At 41.4% G+C, this 21,575-nt stretch overlaps 1 protein-coding gene across 1 annotated transcript in view; it reads right to left on the bottom strand.

Moving 5' to 3' along the window:
• Positions 1–20,925, bottom strand: part of BTBD9 (BTB domain containing 9) — a 423,191-nt gene extending 402,266 nt beyond the window's left edge. Inside the window, exon 1 of the mRNA XM_021684707.1 lies at positions 20,868–20,925. The gene's annotated coding sequence lies outside the window, so the exon portion shown is untranslated. The remainder of the gene's footprint in view (positions 1–20,867) is intronic.
• Positions 20,926–21,575: the final 650 nt, after the last annotated feature.

Genomic DNA, 21,575 nt, shown 5'->3' with positions numbered 1-21,575 from the left:
GTGGTAGGCTAAATTCTAACATGGCCCCATAATTTCCATCCCCTGGTATACACATCCTGTATAATCAAACCCCTTCCCTTCAGTTTGGGCAGTACCTGTGAATATGGGATAGCTATCCATGTCATTAGGCTACCTTATACATAGGTGGGGTGTGTGTGTGTGTGTGTGTGTGTGTGTGTCTCTCTCTCTCTCTCTCTCTCTCTCTTTTAGAGCAGACTGGAAGGATTCTCCTGCTGGCCCTGAAGAAGTTGCCAGGTTGTGAGCAGGTCACATGGTTAAGACCTGAGAGTGACCCCCCCACCCCAGCTTATAGCCAGCAAGAAAATGAGGACCTCAGTCACGTGAGCACAAGGAATTGAGTTATGCCTACCACCACTGAGCCGGGGTAGAGGACCCCGAGCCTCAGATGAGATCGTAGTCTCTGCAGACACCTTGATTTCAGCCTGGGGAGACCGTGAGCAAACAATACAGCTATACTGTGCCTGGACTTCTGACCTACAGAAACTGTGAGCTAAAAAATGGCTGTTGCTTTAAGCTGGAATTTGTGGTACATTGTTATGCAGCAACAGAAAACTAATGCAATGGCCATCAAGCCCATCAGACCCAAAGCTTACTTTTTATAACAAATACCTTGTTAATACCCTCTCCATACACACTGAGATTTAGAACCTACTAAGCACTTAAAAAAATACACTGGCTAAAACAGAAGGGAAAAATCAAAATCAAAATAAAATAATTTATAATAAAATAATATGTATCTCAACCACATTAGAAAACAAAAATGTCCTGGGGCGCCTGGGTGGCTCAGTCAGTTAAGTGTCTGCTGTCAGCTCAGGTCATGATCCTGGGGTCCTGGGATTGAGCCCCACGTTGGGCTCCCTGCTCAGGTGGGGAAGGGGGAGCTAGCTCTCCCACTCCCTCTGCTTGTTCTCTCTCACTCTGTCAAAATAAATAAATAAAATCTTAAACAAAAAAACAAAAAAAACACAAAAATGTCCCTATAAATTTTCAAGATGCCTTCTGAGGGGAGATTCTATATCCACTGAAAACCTCTGCTTGCCAGGATCAAGGTATCTGGAACACATTGGCTTCAAATGGAGAATATTTACTCTCAAAATGCCTATATTGGTTGATTTTGCTTCTTTTATATCACCGTTGTAGAGCATATCTTTGAAAGTCACATTAGCATTATATTTCTATCCTTTTTCCAAAATGGACTTAAGAAGGTTCAAAAGCCTCATAATTCCCTTTTTTCCCTCCTCCTCCTCCTCAGTTATTCTCACTGAGCACAGGATACTGTTCCTTGAAATTAATTTTCACAATTAAAGAGCCCTTTAAAGCCTCTAATTCATTTCCCAACTCTCATCTTTCAGATGTGAGCAGAGAATCACCGTCATCTAGTGGCTCATTATACACGCTATAAAATATTTCACCCCAGCTGTGAAGCTGGCCAGAGTAAATATGTTTTGTTGCCTTAATCAAGATTTATGATAATATAATAATGTAATTTTTAAAGGCCACATGCCAAAGTACTTCCTAAATTAATAAAAATACTTAGCACTTAACCTATAACACACTTTCAAATCATCACAAAATCTTGCAGGTAGCTATTTGCCCATGTGCCCAGGGCTAGTAACAATTGATGGAGAGCCTGTCACCAAGCCAATTTACTTGATTTATTTTACAGTAGCCTTCTAAGGCCACGTACATAATGGGTACTCACTTTGTGATGGGAAAATAAATTATTTAGTCTGAACAATCTGACAGTGTTACTACTAAGTTATTAATTCACTGAAAGGAGGAAAATTCCCTGAATAGCCCTTTTTTTATGCTCAAATAGCGACACTATTAATAAATATTCAGATTCCTAGAACCCTAGAGCTGGAAAGGCCTTCAGGATCAAAACCCACAGCTTTTTATAGAGGAGGAAACTGAGAAACTTCTTCAAGGTCACAGTTGTCAGTGGCAGAACCTGGGATAAGATAAGGAGAGATAGGGCTAAGGATCTCAATTCCTCATTGAGAAAATGGGGATAACCTCACCCCCAATATGGTGGCTATGAGGATGCAGTAAAATAATATAAAATAAAACACGTGAAGGACATAGTATATGGTTGACAAATTTTCCTTCCCAGGGTTTCCTCCACTAATCTCTCCCATCACTTTATTATTATTATTTTTTTTTTTTTTTTGCCAAACTATCATTTAGGATAAAGCACTTTGGTGATGACTTTCTGACATACATATTGCACTGACAACAAACTGGAGCAAATTATAGTCCACTGGAGAATAGAAGGACTACTTGGAGGCTACAAAGGAAGCAGCTGACTTCGACTGTCAGGATTTGAGTCTATACTCTCCAAAGGTTTCAAGAACTTCCAAATTGTTGAGCCCAAACCAGCTTCCCCAAGGTTGGGAGCATGAAGAGTTTAGAACCAGTTGTTCAACCTTGCACTTCACACATACTGTCTCATCCCTTTTCCAGTTTTTATTCAAACTCTTCATAAGATTATCTATACCCACGGCCTCCTCCTGCCAACCTCCAATTCACTCCTGAATCCACTGAAACCTCACTATCAGCCCACCACCCCACTGAAACCACTCTTACCACAGTCATCAATGACTTCTTAATTGGAATAGCCAAGATTCGCTTTTCCATTCTTACCTTTCTGGGTCTCTCTGCAGCATGTGACACTCTTGAACATACCCTCTTGTAACTCTACTCCCTTAGCCTCTGTGACATTCTCTTTTCCTGTTTCTCCTTTTACCTCTGTGTCTCTTCTATCACTACTGTGTCCTTAAGAGTTATATTCCCCAGGGCCTCCTTGTGAGTTTATCATTCCTTCTGGTTTCAACTACTACCTGCTAACTTCCAAATCTCTCTCTCTAGGTCAGACATCTCTGAATTTCAGATTCATATGTACAGATTCATATGCCTGCAATATGATTCCACCACATGTCCCCACTGGCACTTTGAATCAGCACACTCAATACCAAATTAATCTTTTCTTAATGCATGTCTTCCTCCAGTGTCCTTTGTCTTAATACGGGGTATACCACACAAGTAACCTATGCTAAAAACCTGTACATTTCCCTTGACTTCTTCCTTTCCCTGACCCCACCCTGTCTAATCAACTAATTAGATCTTTTTTTTTTTTTTTTTAAAAGATTTACTTATTTGAGAGAGAGAGAGAAAGAGAGAGCATGTGAGTAGGGGAAGGGGCAGAGAGAGAGAATCTCAAGCAGACTTTCCACAGAGCATGGATCCCAACGCGGGGCTTGATCCCACAACCCTGAGATCATGATGTGAGCCAAAATCAAGAGTCAGATGCTTAACCAACTAAGCCACCCAGGAGCCCCAAGATCTTCTAATTTTACCTCCTAAATTTTATTCCTCTAATTCATCCCTCCTATACCTGTCTAATAACTTCTACTCTAGTTCAGGTTTCAATCATCTCTTACCTTCACTACTCTGACAGCTTCCAAACTATCTCCCACCTCCCATTTTGTCCCCCTCAATTCCATCTCCACTCAGTTTGCACAATAACCAATCTAAAATGAAGATATAATCAAGCTCCTCCCTGGCTTAACACTTTTTAAATGATTCTCCAATTAAAAGGCTCTGCACTCAGACTTCTACACTTTGGAATCCCCTCTCTGCACTCATTGCAAGGTCAAGACATGACCTTGAACAAGTTACTCAACTTCTCTTCATCTCCACATTTTCACTTATGAATGTCCCTATAAAACACTTAATATAGTTCCTGGCATATAGTAAGTGCTTAACAGATGGTAGTTATTAGCGATTATATTATTAATATAATTATAATGATCAGATTATGATCACTGGAATGCTATACAATTCACAGGGCATCCATGGTCCTCTCTGAATTGACCCTTGCTTACCACTCTAGCCTCCCTTCTGCCTTTCACCTTATGCTTCAGCAACACCACTTACCCTGACACACTCTGTCATCTCTCTTCCAAAAACACATATTCCCTTGACCTCCTGAAGTAAGGTAAGGCCTTATCCTTTAGGCCTAATGAAGTGTTACCATCACCAGGAAGCCCTTTTTGAATGTCAGTGTTTATTAAGATGTCTTAATTAAGATGTCTCCTCAGGAGTACGGATAGACTAAGTATTCATGGCATATAAATTCTAAGCTAATAGTCTGGATATATTGTTCTCACAGCACTTACTGCTTTATATCACAAACATCTACCTTTAAATCTCCTACTCCCACTAGATTACAAGTTCTCTGTGGGCAGGAAATATAAATTATTCTCTCTTGTATCCACAGTACTTAATGTAACCCAGCAGGAGAACAACAAATGTCTGCGTGGATGAGAGAGAAGCTGCCTGGGAACCTCCTCTCCAATTCCATCTGCATTAGGTCAATTCTTATCGTAAAGGCGGCACATCACACTCAAATTTAACTTATGTGAATTCAATTATTTATAAAGAAGGAGTCGTCAAAATAGTGGGAGCTATCCAGCACTCAATGCCTCCACTCAATGTTCCTTGCTGTACTCAAGTCTGAAGCAAGGTATGAGAGATTTTGGAAGTTTCTCCATCACTGACAAATAAGTTATGAGAAACAGTGACAAGAGAGAGAAAGAGAGGTAGTAAAACAGAGTTATCCTGCCTTAGGAAAATTAACCCTTCCTTTAAAAACTGAGAGGGTGATTTCTTCACCTCAAAAGAATTTAATAGAGTTCACTGAATTAAGTGGTACACAATTCCTCAGTAGTTAACAAAGTGTACATATGTTAATGTTTGGGTAATTAAACCTTTAATGGAGGGGAGACAACAGTAGAGACAGCAAGGAAATCAATAAAAACAATGCAACTGCACCCAAGATTATTACTGACAGAATAAGAAACTAGTATCTGAGAGAACCTTATCAAACACCAAGTACATAACTGCAAAGACAGTATCAGAGCGGTGCTTTAGAGGCCCGCCAGGAAATGGTTAGTAATGGCGAGGTGTTGATAAGCCAAATTAGGGGTGTCAAACAAAACTTCTAGTAAAATTAAATTCTCATAATTCAAATTAGCTTATTTTAGGACATTCCTGTATTAAGAGAACCATGATATGGTATTGTGTAGGCATTACAGGGTCTTCCAAAGAAAATTTTCCCACTACCTGACTTTCAAATATAAACACTAACCCACTCCCACCCCAACTATGTGACTCCACTATATTCTCTTGCTAATGCCATCATCTATAGGAACAGACCACTGTGCTGGTAACTGGAGCCATGGGATTCCACTTGAGTCCCCAAAACTTGACTAGTTCCATAGCCAGCATAAAAACAAATACACTGGCAGCCAGCATGGCAAAGAGGGAGAACGTCCAGTTCTGCCTCAGCAAGCACAGACCAGGGGCCTATGAGAAAAAGCATGCTGTGAGGAAAGCAAGACCATGCAGTTCTTTCCCACCCTTAGGCGAACCTCATCTTAGGTATCTCTTAGTAGATTACCCAATATCATGCTACCCTTCAACTGATATCATTCCTACTCCTCCTCCACTAAACTACTAACTCCTTGAGGGCGGGGACTAGGTCATAATGTTTGATGGAAGAACTACCAGAACTCTCACATCCATTAATCTCCTTGTCAAAGCATCATGAAGTACTGCTTCATGATAGCACAGATTTTCCTAGTCATTAAAACCGTCTAAAACTGGTATGAACTACTTGATAAAGAAATGAAATGTCCATCAAAAAGGGAGTTATTATGATGTATCTGTTAAAAGATAATTTTTTAAAAAGTAAAATCATGACACATATAAATCATGATATAGATACAAAACATCAAAATTTTGTTTAAATCACTAATTAATGAAGCATTCAGTAAGATATTATAAAGGGTTCAAAAAAGACGTCAAAGAACGCACACATAGATGCACACACACAGATGCGTGTGCTATCTGGAATGTTAACATTGCTTTACAAATAGATGCAAAACTAGTTAATATCCCCAGGGCAACATTCAATTGCATTTCACTGGACAAAATCCACTTGTGTTTCTATGAACAAGAATCATCTGCATTACTGTCAGTTTTCTACAATTTACAGTTATAAAATAGCTCAAAGACAATGAAAGGCACAGATAGCCCAGAAGAGTGCACTAGATAGGACAGTGATTTTTTTTATGCCCATTTTAGTCTTCCAGTTTTTTCCCTGACAACAGCCATACAATGGGACACTGTAAGGGCTGCTAAGAGAATGAGATAGCCTTTTCATATACTGATATGGAACAGCCTCCAAGATACGATGAATAAAAAGCAAGATGCATTAATGTGGTATGTGACCTTTGTATTTAGGAATAAACATAAGAACGTGTCATATACAGACAGAATATTTCTGAAAAGGTATACAGGAATCACTACTACTTTTAATCACTCCTAGTAGAACAGAAGCCTCCATGAATGAGAGCAGATCTTTGCCTGTTTTGTTCACCCCTCTATCTCCAAACACTAGAACAATTCCTGGCGTTTACGTGGCACTCAGTAAAAATTTGTTGAACAAATTAATATATCAGGGGTAACAGTGGCTGCTTCCAGAAGGAAGAACTGGATGTCTGTTGGGTAAGGATGAAAGGAAAACCTATTTTCTGTTGTATACCCCTTTGTATTTTTAAATTTTGTACCACGTCCATATATTACCTCCTTAAAGCTGATTTTTTTTTTTAAAGATAATGAGTTGATGTTAGCTGAGCTGTTTGTTACAAAGGTTATTTCTTCATTAAGCTGCCTTCTCCATCTCTAGGACTCCAGCAAGGTACTGAAAACTATGGTATGAGTATTAGCTAGCTTGATGTAAGTGATCCTCATACTGATAATATAAAGGCTCAAAAATAAATAGAAATATTGAAATGGTTTAACCACTTTAGAAAAATCTGCTGTTATCTACTGATATTGAAGATCTGCACACCATATGACTCAGTAATACTACTCTACCATATACTAAGGTAAGACACGTTCACGAGCATGTACAAGAATATCCTAGCTAAAACACAAAAGGCCCTAGAAACAACCCAAATGTCCATCAAAAGCAGAAAGGAAAAACTGTACAGTCCTGAAATGGAATACTACGCAGCAGTGAAAATGAAAAAAAATCAGCTGTATGCAACGAGATGACTAAATCTCAAAATGTAATATTAAGTTAAACAATCCCAACATAAAGAATACACCCATATGATTTCATTTATATAAAGTTCAAAAATAGGCTAAGTAACCTGTAAGTGTTTAATGGGTATACTTAGGAGATAAAACATAAAAAAGAATAAGGAAGTAATATTATAAAAGTCATGACAGTGTTTACTTTTAGAAGAGGGGCTGAGATTGGGAAGGGGCACCTGATGGGTGCCTAGGGACCAACAGGGTTTTATTTCTTAACCAAGTGGAAATAAACTGGATGTTACTTTAAAATAATTTATTAAGTTCAGCATTTGTGTTCCACGTACTTGTCTGTATGTGTGTTGCTGGACAACAGAAACAAAAGTTTTAAAAGATACAGACATTTTCTATGCAAGCTTGGACCCAGGCTAGGAAAGCATCAGTGTGAGTTCTAGGATCCTGTGCCAAAGACTATGTGTCCTATGGGACAAAAAAGGAAAGCCGGCAGGAAACAAATGAGCGTTCCTTCCCCTTTTTTGGAGGTTCCTTGTGCCTTGGTCAGCTCAGTTCAAGCGTTCCCATTTTTCACAGGTTGTTCACTTCTTTCTTCACTTTTGGTATCTACTAATGTCTTTAAAAGCTGCTTCTATGGGGCACCTAGGTGGCTCAGTAGGTTAAGAGTCTGCCTTTGGCTCAGGTCATGATCCCAGAATCCTGGGATTGAGCCCCACATCAGGCTCCCTGCTCAGTGGAGAGTCTGTTTCTCCCTCTCCCTCTGCTCCTCCCTCCCCCACTCATGCTCTCTCTCTCAAATAAATAAATAAAATCTTAAAAAAAAAAAAAAGCTCCTTCTGCAATTTTGCACTCTATCCGTGGTCCCCAAACTTTAGTTGTATCAGAACCACCTGGAGGGAACGGTAAAACAGATGGCCAGGTCCCATTCCCAGATCCCCAGAGTTTCTGATTCAGAAGCTCTAGAGTGAGGTCCTCAAATTTCCATTTTGAACAAATTACCAGGTGACTTTAATGCTGTCCTCGGACCATTGCTCTATAGTTAAGGATTCTAATGCAATAATGTAGGCAAGAAATTGAGGACTTCAATGAAGGTAAAAGCAGTAAGAATGGAAAGGAGAAAATGGGTATAAGGAATTATAAACAAGATAGAATATCAGGGTACAAGAGAGAAGGAGTTCAGGACACTCAGGTTTTCAGCTTAGATGAATAATGTAGCATTCATCAGGACAAGGAATTGAGGGGGAAGAAAAGCAAGTTCAATCTGATAAGAAATTAATCTACGGCTTGGAGAGTGTGACTGAGGAAGCCTAAGAAAGGCACCTAAACCTAAACGGGAAAGGTAGAGGCAAGCATGAATGGAATGAGGCAACAAGAGGAAAGTGCTCTAAAAGTACTAGGTAAATATAAGAAATCTCATGGAAGTAAGCAGGTGACCTACTCACAAAGGAATTTTATGCAGTTGTAGAACAGAACAAGAAAGCTCTCTAGGAACTTAAGTGGAGTGGTTTCCAGGATACAATGTTCAGTGTAAAAAGTAAAATGCAGAAGAATATCTACAGCACCTTTTGTGTAAGAAAAAAAAATGGGGGAATAAGAAGATATACATATATCTGGTCATCTGTGCAAAAAGAGGCATAGTAAGGATAGAGCAGAGAAAATGACTAGATTATAGGAGGTGGTTAGAGAGTGGAAAGGACAGAAGAAATGGGGGTGACACTTTTCTGAGGATGACTTCTTGACTTTTTCAACCATGTTCATGTTTCACATGCTCAAAAAAGGACAGTAAATAAAATCAACAAAGATGGGGAGGCAAGAGGGTGACATAAAATACAGAGAATCAAATGAACCAAACTGTATTTCAAATGAATAACATAATCACACTGAAAGGGCTACATAACTATGTAACTTTTGAACAAAGTGGCTATACTCTATGCCTTCAGGCTAAAGGTTAAAGGTTAAACAAATACTGAATTTTCACAAAGGCACAGGTTAGCAATTTTCAACCTACTTTCTAGGTACATTAAGTGTACAAATAAGTAAATATAAGGTCAAAAGGGGGGACCAGGTTCTTACTGTAGGAGGAATTAGAAATAAGAAAAGAGGAACGGTTAGAAGAAACCCTGTGGTGTAGGACAGGAACTGGATGGCTCAGTGTGAACTCCTGGGTTTAATTCAGATAGAGATACACAAAACTAGATATAGAGGTGTATGGGTGTAAACACACACACACACACACACACAGCCCTGTTTGCTAAGACAGTCTAGAAGCAATGACATTCTGATAGCTGTGAGCACACCTAGCACTGGGATTTTGATTTCTAGATACAATTTTCCACTAAGGGTTCCCTGGAGCTGAATCCAAGGCAGAGGTAGGGAAAATACAGATGAACCTGGACCATCTCACTGTACTAGAAAATAAGGAGGTGCTCAAAGAATAATGGGGACACAGGGTGCCTGGGTGCCTCAGTTGGTTAAGCGTCTGCCTTCAGCTCAGGTCATAATCCCAGGGTTCTGGAATTGAGTCCCACATCGGGCTCCCTGCTCAGGGGGGAGTCTGCTTCTCCCTCTGCCCCTCCCCCCCCCACTTGTGTTCTCATGCACGTGCCCTCTCTTGCAAAAATAAAAACTTAAAAAAGAATAATGGGGACACATCACAAAGACAGGAGCCAGCCTGAAAAAGTTTCAATTGGTTGAATATGGGGGCAATTTGAGTAAAAGAAATAATGATAGTAAAGGGAAATGAGAGAGAGAGAAAGAGAGAGAGAGAGAGTTCGGGGGGAGGGAGGGAGAGAAAGCCAAGAAACAGATGCTTAACTATTGGGAACAAACTGATGGTTACCAGAGGGAAGGGGTGAAATAGGTGATAGGGATTAAGGAGTGCATTGTCATGAGGAGCATTGTGTTATGTATGGAAGTATTGAATCAGTATATTGTACTCCTGAAACTAACATAACACTGTATGTTAACTATACTTATATAAATTTAAAAATAAATAATAAATAAAAATTATAACCCACTGAATAACACAAGATTCTGTGAATTTATAGTGACATTAACTAATGGGGGGAACTCAACTAATAAATGTAGGAGGAATAATGGAATTAGGAAATATTCATTCAGCAAAATTGATTCAGGAAACAATCAACAATGGATGCTAAAATGAGTAGGTGAAAGTTTGAGGAGTAACAGGATATTTACAGTTTCAAAGTATTTCTCCAGAAGATACTTATTAGTTACAAAGGAAAAATAGTAACTTTACAGTGGAGAAACCAGGAAGAATCCTTATGAACTAAATGATCAAAGGTAACATCAGCAGTAACATCAGCATCATTGGCTTCCCTAAAATGATGCACTGAGAAAAACACAACATCTGTGGTATCCCTCCCAAAAACAGATAAACATGGGTCAAATCATGAAGGTGCACCAGACAAACCTCGAATAAGAAACTAGCCTATACTCCTCAAAAAAGTCAGTGTCACAAAGTATTTTTTTTTTTTAAAGATTTTATTTATTTTTTAGAGAGCGAGCGAGAGAGAAACAGCACGAGAGGGGAGAGGGTCAGAGGGAGAAGCAGGCTCCCCGCTGAGCCGGGAGCCTGATGTGGGACTTGATCCCAGGACCCTGGGATCATGACCTGAGCCGAAGGCAGACACTTAACCATCTGAGCCACCCAGGCGCCCTCAGTGTCACAAAGTATTGAGAAACTGTTCCAGACTAAAGGAGACCAAAGGAAAACAACAACTGAAGGTCGTGTGTGAGTGGTTTTTGTTTCTGTGTGTTGGGTTTTTTTTTGTTGTTGCTATGAATTGTGTTCACTCATAAGCCAATCAGGACAATAAAAGTACTGTATTAATACTAATTTCCTGATGATTAGAAGGTGGTTAATATGAGAATATTCTTTTTTCTTTTAAGGAAATGCACACTGAAGGATTGGGGTAAAAGGGCATTGTATCTGCCACTTGCTCTTTTTATTATTATTAATTTTCATTCCAATGTACTTAACATAGTTATAACAGTTCCAGGTGTACAATTTAATGATTCAACGGTTCCATATATTATTTAGTGCTCATCAAGGTGTGATCTTAATCCCCTTCACCTGTTTCACCCATCCCCCCCACCCACCTCCCCTCTGGTAACCATCAGTTTGTTCTCCACAGTGAAGAGTGTTTTTTGTTTGTCTCTTTTTTTTTTCTTAAATTTCATAGGTCAGTGAAATCACATGGTATTTGTCTTCCTCTGATTGACTCATTTCATCTAGCACTGTATCTTCTACATCCATCCATGTTGGCACAAATGGCAAGATTTCATTCTTTTTATGGCTGAATAATATTCCATTGAATATATATACCACATCTTCTTTATCCATTCACCTATTGATGGACACTTGGGCTGCCTCCACAGTTTAGCTGTTGTAAATAATGCTCTGCAGCTTACCCTTGAACAATGTGTGTGTGAGAGAGAGAGATAGAAAGGATAAAACAGATGTGGTAAAATGTTAACATTTGGGGAAATGTAGTAAAGGCTATAGGAGAAATCTTTTCCGTCTAAAATTGGGACAAAATAAAAAGAAGAAAAAAGTAAGGTAATTGATACCTGTTGGGGGTAGGGACGGTAAAGTCTAGATCTGGTTAACATCTAAAGAAATATGGGCGTGGGGGTGGCTCAGGCGGTTAAGCCTCCAACTCTTGGTTTCAGCTCAGGTCATGATCTCAGGGTCATGAGATTAAGCCCCAGATCGGGCTCCATGCTCAGCGAAGAGTCTGCTTGACATTCTCTCTCTCCCTCTCCCTCTGCCCCTCCCCCTGCTCATGCTCTCTCTCTCTTGCTTTCTCTCTAAATAAAAATCTTTTTACAAAATTTAAAAAAAAATAAAGAAAGAAAGTGCCAAAATATGAACCTAACTGTGATGTTCCAAAAAGGTTCTCTGACTAGGGGAACCTGGGTTGCTCAGTCGTTAAGCGTCTGCCTTCAGCTCAGGTCATGGTCCCAGGATCCTGGGATTGAGCCCCACATCGGGCTCCCTGCTCGGCAGGAAGCCTGCTTCTCCCTCTCCCATTCCCCCTGCTTGTGTTCCCTTTCTCACTGTGTCTTTCTCTGTCAAATAAGTAAATAAAATCTTTAAAAAAAAAAAAAGGTTCTCTGACTAAACCAATTCTATATACACTTTCAAAAGAATGAGATTTGGAATCCAATGGAGCTACGTAAGGACCTTACTCAAGAAGAGCTTCTCAAGTACACAAAGGACTTGAACAAAGTTAAAAGCCTCATCCAAGCCATGAAACCCAAAGTCACTGTGCTCTGTGGAAGTTGAAATGTGTGCCTTCAAACACGGGTTAAGCAAGCACTTTTCTTCTAAAAGTTTGGAAGGTAAATCAATTTGCCTTGAAATGTTTGGTTCTACTTAAGATTAATCATGGAAACCATTAAATAGTGTAAATGAAATGATACAAGAATAAATGTATAAAATAGGACAAAAATGAAAACTTTCTGGCAGTATTAGAACTGCAGCTAATGAAATAGATGCAAAACTTCAAGAAATCACAAACAAATCTGTAATCTGTGAAAACTTGCTTCAGATTTTAAAAACCCACTACCTTGACTTCAGAACATTTCCAGAAAATACTGTGAATACACAAGTCAGAAAAATTACTACGTTACTACATGGCGACAACAGAGACAATCAGGGGCAGTCAGTTAAGCATCTGCCTTCGGCTCGGGTCATGATATCAGGGCGCTGGGTTGGAGCCCCACATGGGGCTACCTGCTCAGCAGGGAGTCTGCTTCTCCCTCTCCCTTGCCCTTCACCCCACTCTTACATGCTCTGTCAAATAAATAAATAAATAAAATCTTAAAAAAAAAAAATAGAGACAATCAATTTCAGTGAGGAAACAGCTTCATATGACAAAGGATTTATGGTGTTTTAAAATCTGTCTACAAATTCTTTGACCCACCATCCCCCCCCAAAAAAAGTGGAGCCTAATTGCCTTCCCTTGAGTGTGGGCTGGTCTTAATGACTTGTTTGTAATAAATGGACTAGAGCAGAAGTGGCCGTGTGTGTTTTCAAAACAGGCCATATAAGGCATGTGGTATCCTCCTTCCTTTTGCATCACTTGCTCTGGGTGAAACCAGCTGACATGTTGTGAGGATACTCAAACAGCCCAATAAAAGACCTAAGGCCTTGTGCCAACAGCCATGTGAGGCAGCCATCTTGGAAGCAGACCCTCCAGTCCCAATCAAGCCTTGGGATGACTGTGGCAGTCCTGGCCAACAGCTGGAGGGCAATTCATCAGAGACTCTGAGCCAAAACCATCCAACTAAGCTGCAAATGAATTCCTAACCCACAGAAATCATTAGATAAGAAATGTTTGGGGGCTCCTGGATGGCTCAGTCAGTTGGGCCTCTGACTCTTGATTTCAGCTCAGGTCATGATCTCAGGGTTGTGAAATAGAGCTCCCCGTTAGGCTCTGAGCTGGGGTATGGAGCCTGCTTAAGATTATCTTGCTCCCTCTGTCCCTCCCTCTCTGCCTTCTCTCTCTCTCTCCCTCTCTTAAAAAAAAAAAAAAAAAAAAGAGTTTGTTGTTTTAAGCTGCTAATTGGGGGGGTAATTTGTTACATAGCAATAGATAATACAGGGTTTAATATTTATCCATTTGTATAATTATAATTTTATAAAAGTATTAATTGTGAAATTAGCCAGAATTGACTCTGCTTTACAAAGATGCTTACAGCTGTAACTTCAGGACTATTAAAAAATAGGACCCAAGGGATACATCAAATAGAACATACAGATAACTATTTAACTTGTAAGTAGATTAAAAAACGAACATGTGGGTGGGGAGAAGGAATAGTGGTGTAGAGAGAAGGGACAGAAGTATACACTGTTTAGAGTGAGGAGCAAGATATTTTTCACTAAGTGATAAAAAAGGAGTTCTGAATTTACTTTAAATGTCATTAGCTTGGAAAAGTACAGTTCCTCCTATTGAAGACTTTTGCACCTATATATAGAAAAGTGAAAAATCTGATGTTTATGTAAAATCTCTTGTCAGTCAGCTAAAAAATGTGGGGTCAAATAATAACCATGTCTTCACAGGAGACTTAGCACTGGGGCTTTTAAATGTCTACCTCCTTTTCCCCTCTATCCCAAAAATATTATTAAATTATCTTCAATCATTCAGGCAGTTATTAAAATTCTAACTTCCTCCAACAACTTTTCCCAAATCAGCAGAAACAAGATTGGATTTCTCCACCTGGACATCCCCATGTTGATTGTCAGTAGATGACATGAAGAACACTGGCTCTGGAGTCCAGGCCTGGGGCTGAATCCCTGTCCTACCTCACTGGCCACAAATGGCAGGCAAACTTTTCTCCCCATTTTGTATCTCAGTTGCTTTATCAGTAAAATGGGGATAACACCCAATTTACAAACCTGTTATTATAAGGATTAAATGACATATAGAAAGGGCCTAGCATAATGCAGTGACTTGACAAACAATAGCTAGTTGGTTTTTTTGTTTTATTTTTTTTAAGATTTTATTTATTTATTTATTTGAGAGAGAACGAGAGAGAGAGGGGGAGGGTCAGAGGGAGAAGCAGACTCCCCGCTGAGCAGGGAGTCCGACGTGGGACTAAATGCCAGGACTCTGGGATCATGACCTGAGCTGAAGGCAGATGCTTAACCGACTAAGCCACCCAGGCACCCCAATAGCTAGTTGTTAATAACCTTTTTCCTTACATGTACTATAAGTATATTTCCCAAACCAAGAAAACAAGGACACAGACTGCCGGATATTTTTCAGTACCATATAAAGATGCAAAAGCAGCCCAAGAGATTAATATGGATTTATGGCATTATAATTTCTGGAACATTACAGTAATGTATGAATTTAAATCACAACTGAACCCTGAGGCACTCAACAAGCATCAGAGGACCTAGTCTGTGACCAATATTTACATAGCACTTGTCATATTCTATGTAGCATTATAAATACATTTTTTTCTCCTCTACCAAAGTATATATTCTTTGACTGCTTAAAACTGTGTTTATTGGGGTACCTGGGTGGCATAGTCAGTTAAGCATCCCACTCTTCGTTTTGGCTCAGGTCATGATCTCAGGGTCCTGAGACAAAGCCCCATGTCGGGCTCTGCACTCAGCACAAGGTCTGCTTGAGATTCTCTCTCCCCCTCTGGCCCTCCTGCTCATGCTTTCTCTCTCTCAAATAAATCTTCAAAATTTTTGGTTTATTTTTATATATTTTGCATGGCTCCTTGCATACATAAGGCAGAATGAATTTAACTTCAAATCCTTGATGTCTGCTCATATCAATATATTCTTTTTATTTTATTTTATTTTATTTATTTATTTGAGAGAGAATGGGAGAGAGCACATGAGAGGGGGGGAGGGTCAGAGGGAGAAACAGACTCCCTGCGGAGCAGGGAGCCCGATGCGGGACTCGATCCAGGGACTCCAGGATCATGACCTGAGCCGAAGGCAGTCGCTTAACCAACTGAGCCACCCAGGCGCCCCCATATCAATATATTCTTAAGATTATAAAATGCATGTATCAGATCTTCCCCTGACAACATGTACGCACACTCGTTCACACATATCATACCGTACCCTAACTAAAGCCAGGGTTAGATGCCCAGAGCAATTAGTTCTCAATGGCCAGCACTTTACACAGTTTCTGGCACATGGTAAATACTTAACAAATGTTGACAGAATAAATGAGAGAGACCAAGAGCCCAGGAAGCATGGTGAGTAGCTAACTGGCTAGTCATGAAACTACAACTTACCTCCTGAAATCTCTTTATTATGTGCTTGTATCTTTGCACAACTAGTGTTTGATTTTCTTATACCATGGAACTCTCTTACAGATTCCTGTCAGGGATGAGAACTAACATTTGTTCTATATGCCAAAAGTCCTCAGTATGTGAGACACATAAGATCAAAAATTTACTGGCAAACAAGGAATGAGTCTTCATATTCAGGTTCCTCTCAGTCTACACTTCTGTGATATCTCCTTGTTCCTTTCCTTTGACCATCCTACTGTAAACTTCCGAGATACAGGGAGTATATTATTTGCTTATCTTATAAACCTGCAAAGTGCCTAATACAGGACACAGACTGTAATCTTGACACTTGTTATTGACAATTATTTTGCAAACTGGACTCTGACATTAAAAATAAAGGGGCGCAAGGGTTAGGACATCTAACATGAAGTCACAGCACCTAGCTAATGCATCAGCTATTTGAAAGAGATTTTCTGTAGTTATTGCGTGTGGGTGTAAAATTAGAAACAGTATCTTCTCTATGACTCAGCAGAGATGTAAGATTTCGAGGATGAATGAAATCTGTGTGTGAAGTATGTGCAATCATGCACAAGGACAGTAATTAAGGGGCTTCCAAGGTTCATTCAAGCACTGCTATGTGCCAAGCATTATGCCAAATCCTGGAGAAGACAGAAATAAGAATGTGATGAAGTCTATGGAACTGGAAAGAACACTGGTGGATCTACAGAGTCTTCAGGCTGCTACCTCCCTAACCTTCTCTGAACTATCTCCTGGGTCTCTGTTCACCTCAATCTCTTTGTTAGTCTCTATGCTGGTTTCTCTTCTTTGATCCAGCCTCTAAGTCAGTAGTTCTCAAAGTTTGGTCATGGGAACACCAACATCAGCATTACCTGAGAACTTGTTCAAAATGCAAATTCTCAACCCCATTCAGACCTACTCAATCAGAAACTATGGGCGGGGGGTCCAGCAATCTGTGTTTTATCAAGGCCTCAGGTATTTCTGATGCACACTCAAGTCTAAGGACCAATCAAAATTTGATCTAAGTGTTGATGTCCCCAAGTTCCATTCCTTGTCCTTTCCAGTTCTCATTCTCTAATTTTTGGGTAGTTATATCTTCTTCTACTATCTTCTTCTACTACCTCTACAACACTAACTCTAACTACCACTACTAATAGCAGCAGCTATCATTTATTAAACATTTATAAGCTAGGCACTGTGCTAAGCATTGTGCACATACTATTTTATTTAATCTCCACAGTGATTCTTTAAGGTATTATTAACCCCACTTTTAGGAAGAAATTTAGGCTTAGAGATGTTAAATAACTTGCCCAAGGTCACCCAACCCAACCAATAAGTGAAATAGATCTGACCTCAGGTTGTCCTGACTCCAAAGTCCACGGCATTAGCTACTATACTCACGCTTAAAATAGTACTATTTCCATAGCCTTGGAGATTGTCACAGTTATTCCTCAACTGTCTCATCAACTCTGGAGTAGAATTCCCAATCACCTACTGGCTCTCTCGAAATTCTACACAGGGACCTAGATAATTAACATGCCATAATTTCTTCTCTCCACTGCATATCTGTTCTTCCTCCTGTGTTTTCTAATTTAATGTCATCATAATCACCAGTTACTCAAGCCAGACACATCTTTGACTTCTCACTCTCCCTCCTCTAGATGGTCATAACATTTAGAGATTTTAACATCTAAAATACCTCTACAGTCCACCCATTCCCACTCTCCCTCTTCAGGCTCCCAGCATATCTCATCTACATCCTAACTGGTCTCCCTGCCTCTCCACACTAATGCAGTTCTGCGCAGGAACTGCCAGTTAATTTTCTGCTCTGATTAGTCCACCTTCCAAGGTTCTCCATCACCCACATAGGGGTGGCATTGAAGGGAGGAAAGTCTAGGCTTTTTAGAATGGAATGGAAGACCCCCTCATAATTTGGCTCCAAATATACCTTTCCTGTCTCATCAAGAAACAACTCAAGGTTTTCCAAAAACCCTATTAATTTTAATCTTTGGCAACTTTGCTTATGCTCTCCCCTCTGCTTGGAATGCTTCTTTTCCCTTTTACATATACAAAATTCTACTTAACCTGCAGGGCTAAGTTCTATCCTCTTCTCTTTAAAGCCTTCCCTGATTCTACCAATTTTTCCCCAGCCAAAGTCATCAATGCCCTCAGCATTTTACTTATTCCAAAGTGATTAACTCTTATAACACACCACATTTAGGTGTTTGTCTAGTCTGATGAACACTTAGTATCTCAGGGGGTAGACCGTGTCTTATTGTTTGTGTTCCCAGCACCTACCACAGTATCTAGCCATAGCCAGCACCCAGTAAGTATTTGCTGAGTTGTTAAATAATGCAACATTTGGTGTTGCAACTTTACACAGGGTACGTTAGCAATTCAACTTCAGGTTTATGTACCACTCAAAAGAATTTCCACATAACAACAAAAGATATTATAAAGACCAAAGGTTCAATATTCAGCAGCAACATTTTTAATTTTCTCAAGTGTTTTTGTCAATATTTGTTAGCATCCTTCTTCAAATAGACTCCTTTCCCAGCAAACATTATTTGTATATTTTACAGGATTAGCAGTAACTTCAATCCTCACAGACCACTGTAAGAGATAATCCCAAGCAAAACTGTGTCACCGAGAGTGGCTGGATAATTGCTTTGGGTACATCATTTCAGATTTCCAATGGAGAGGCCCAAGCACATCAGGTAGATTTTAGAAATGGGGACACGCACTATTGACTAAATACATAAGATACACTCACATTAGTGAGGCATTTATTCAAATTAGTAACTGAAATCAGAAGTATACAACAACCTGATCCTGGTTCAACCATAATATCCCTTAATCTTAAGTAAGGATAACACGTATTCTTGTCTAAGACTCTATTTGAACACAGCTTCCATCCCACCCAGCAAGCAGGCCCTATCCCGTTATCAGTGGGATGCTGATAAGCCTGCCTAAGTCTTAACACTTTTCCCTTCCCAACCTGCTAAACCTTATCTCTCCAGTATCTCCCTATCAGTGATCGCCTGCCCCATTCACCGGACAGGACATGAAGGTCTCCTCAATATTTCCCCCATCAAGCACACTCACACGATTTTCTCAACATGTGATTTCTTATCTCTTCTCTAATTCAAATTTTATAGCTCTTTCAAAGACCGGATCAAATCTTACCTCTTCCAAAGAGTTCAGTAGCTCAGCCCACCACAGGTCTTAGCTTTTCTAAATTTCTACTGCATTTAAAGTACAGCTCCTCCCCCAGCACTTATTTACATACTGCCTCATTTGGTTTCATGATGATTTGACATACATATGCTTGTTTTCCCAGCCAGACTGTTTATTCTTAAAAAAAAAAAAAAAAAAGCCAGGTCTTCTATGTCATTTGTACCCACAACCCTCCTCCCACACGTAACATGATATAGGGCAGGGGGGCACAGGTATTAACTACTTGATGAACAGAGTTAAATGTTTGCTGTACATTAATAAACACTCAGACACAGTGCAATATATAACAAATACCTATTGTGTGCCTACTCTGCAGCAAACTTTTGTAGATGCTTAAGAATAAAATGCTTATGAATGCTTATGAATAAAAATGACAGGATACCTGTCCTAAAAACTGGTACAGTCCGCAGAACAAGAGACATTGAATTCCCAGTACTCTAAGTGCTACAGAGCAAGGTTATTATTGGTTCCAAGATGTAAGCACCTCAGGCAGCATACTTTACAGAGCCTCAGTTATGAAACAACCACAAAATTTTAGAGCTGAATGAAAACTCACAAGTTATTTTCTTCAGTTTTCTTGCACAGATTACGATTAAATTTCAGGACAGTCTCTGTACCAGTTCTAGACATTGCCTTAATCAAAAGTCAGGAAATACTGACTTCTTCCCTACCTCCAATACTCTTTTCTCCCAAGGATGATAACTACAACGGCCACATATTGACTCATGAGGGGATGCAGCGCCCTGAGAGCACTGGTGTGATGATTTATTTGCTGCACCTTACACTCAGGCTTGCCCGACCACCACCATTTTCTAGCCCGCACGTTGAACACAATCTGTATTTTCTGCCTAGTAACTAGCAAGTCTGTACTACTTTTAAGGAAAACAAAAAACAGTGCCTCCCTACTTCCTTGGCCCTCATAATGACAGAAACACAACAGGGTTCTGAGAAATAAAACAGCTGATTTGAGTCTACGAGGAAGTGAGAACTTAGGATGGATATCCGCCCCCGGCCTCAAAATCCTTAGCAACAATTGATATAGAATGCCTAGGGCAAAGTTGTATGCGTGCATTAGGCACGTGCGCATACATATGAAGTTGGAAACTCAGGCAACAGGTTGGCCGCCCCTATCAGTACTGACAGATCGCCTTCCCCAAGTCGTGGGTGTGTCTGACGCCGCACGCCGGCACTGATTCACAACTCTCTCCATAACAACCGGCTCCTCCTTGGAGCCCAGCCAGGGCAGGGGCGAGGAAGGCCCCAGCATGCCAAACTTTCCGAACCCCAACGCCGCGTCCCCAGTTCCGCCTCCTCTCGGTCTCTGTCAACCTTGTCTCAGGCCGCCTGCGAGACTGCTCTAGGAACCTGGGCTTCTCCAGATTCCGACTCCTCTGTCTGGGAGCCCGGCAAAGTCACCCCGACGCCCCCAGACACCTACTTCCCACTACACCTTCCGGGACCACACTGTCTCCACCGGCCCCTCGCTGCCGCTTCCCGGAGCGCCCGCGCCCAGAAACTGACCCTCGCCAGCCCCCGTCCCGGCTCCTTCCCCGCCCCCGGAAAAAGCGGCAGAGGGGCGTGGAGCGGCGCGCGCGGGTACGGTGGGGGCGCGCGTTCCCGCGCCCCGGGTCCGCGCAGCAGGTGCGGCCAGGCCCCACCTCCCCTGAGAGGCCCCGGCTACTCACCCCAACGATGTTCCTCTGCGACCTAGCCTCCCGTACGGACGCCTCTTCCGCCTGCTCCGCACGCACCTCGTAGCCACCGCCCCCTCGGCCGCTGCCGTCGCCGCCGTCCTCGCCGCCGCCGCCGCCGCCGCCGCCGCGGCGCGCGTCCGCCCTCACGCACACCGCCGTGGCCGCGCACGCGCCTCTGCGCGCTGGCGTCACTTAGCAACCGGTTGGCGGCGGGGAGGCGGGATCTGAGGGTTTAGGGCCGGAGGTCGACCCCGGCGGGTTTTGCGGCGTTTTCCCACCCGCCTGACCCGTCGCCCTCCCGAGCTGGGGGCCCCAGGGTGTGGCTGCCCTGCCGGCACCTGGCTCCGGGTAAGTTACGACACCATACGTCACTGTATGGCGTCACCGATCGCGTCACTGCAGATGGGACGGTCTCTGTCATGAGGTTCCAGGGCGCCTGTGGTGGAAAGAGCAGTGGCCTCGTCCAGACTGGCGCCGATCCCATCGGTACTTCGGCGAAGTGTGGGATGGTTCTACAGGGAGTGGAACCAGAAGGGGCTGAGGGCACAGTCAACGTGGAAGACTGCTGAGTGACACTCGTTAACCCAGCAGCAGGGTGTGATGGACCGAGCCTTGAATTCCCCCGTTAACTCATTTTATAAATGGGGCTCACAGTACCCATCCTGCCTACATTGGAGAATTGTGAGGCCAAGAGGAAAT

Source organism: Neomonachus schauinslandi, chromosome 8, assembly GCF_002201575.2.
Source record: "Neomonachus schauinslandi chromosome 8, ASM220157v2, whole genome shotgun sequence".
NCBI classification, from domain to species: Eukaryota; Metazoa; Chordata; class Mammalia; order Carnivora; family Phocidae; genus Neomonachus; species Neomonachus schauinslandi.
This window is presented reverse-complemented; position numbering and strand designations above follow the sequence as displayed.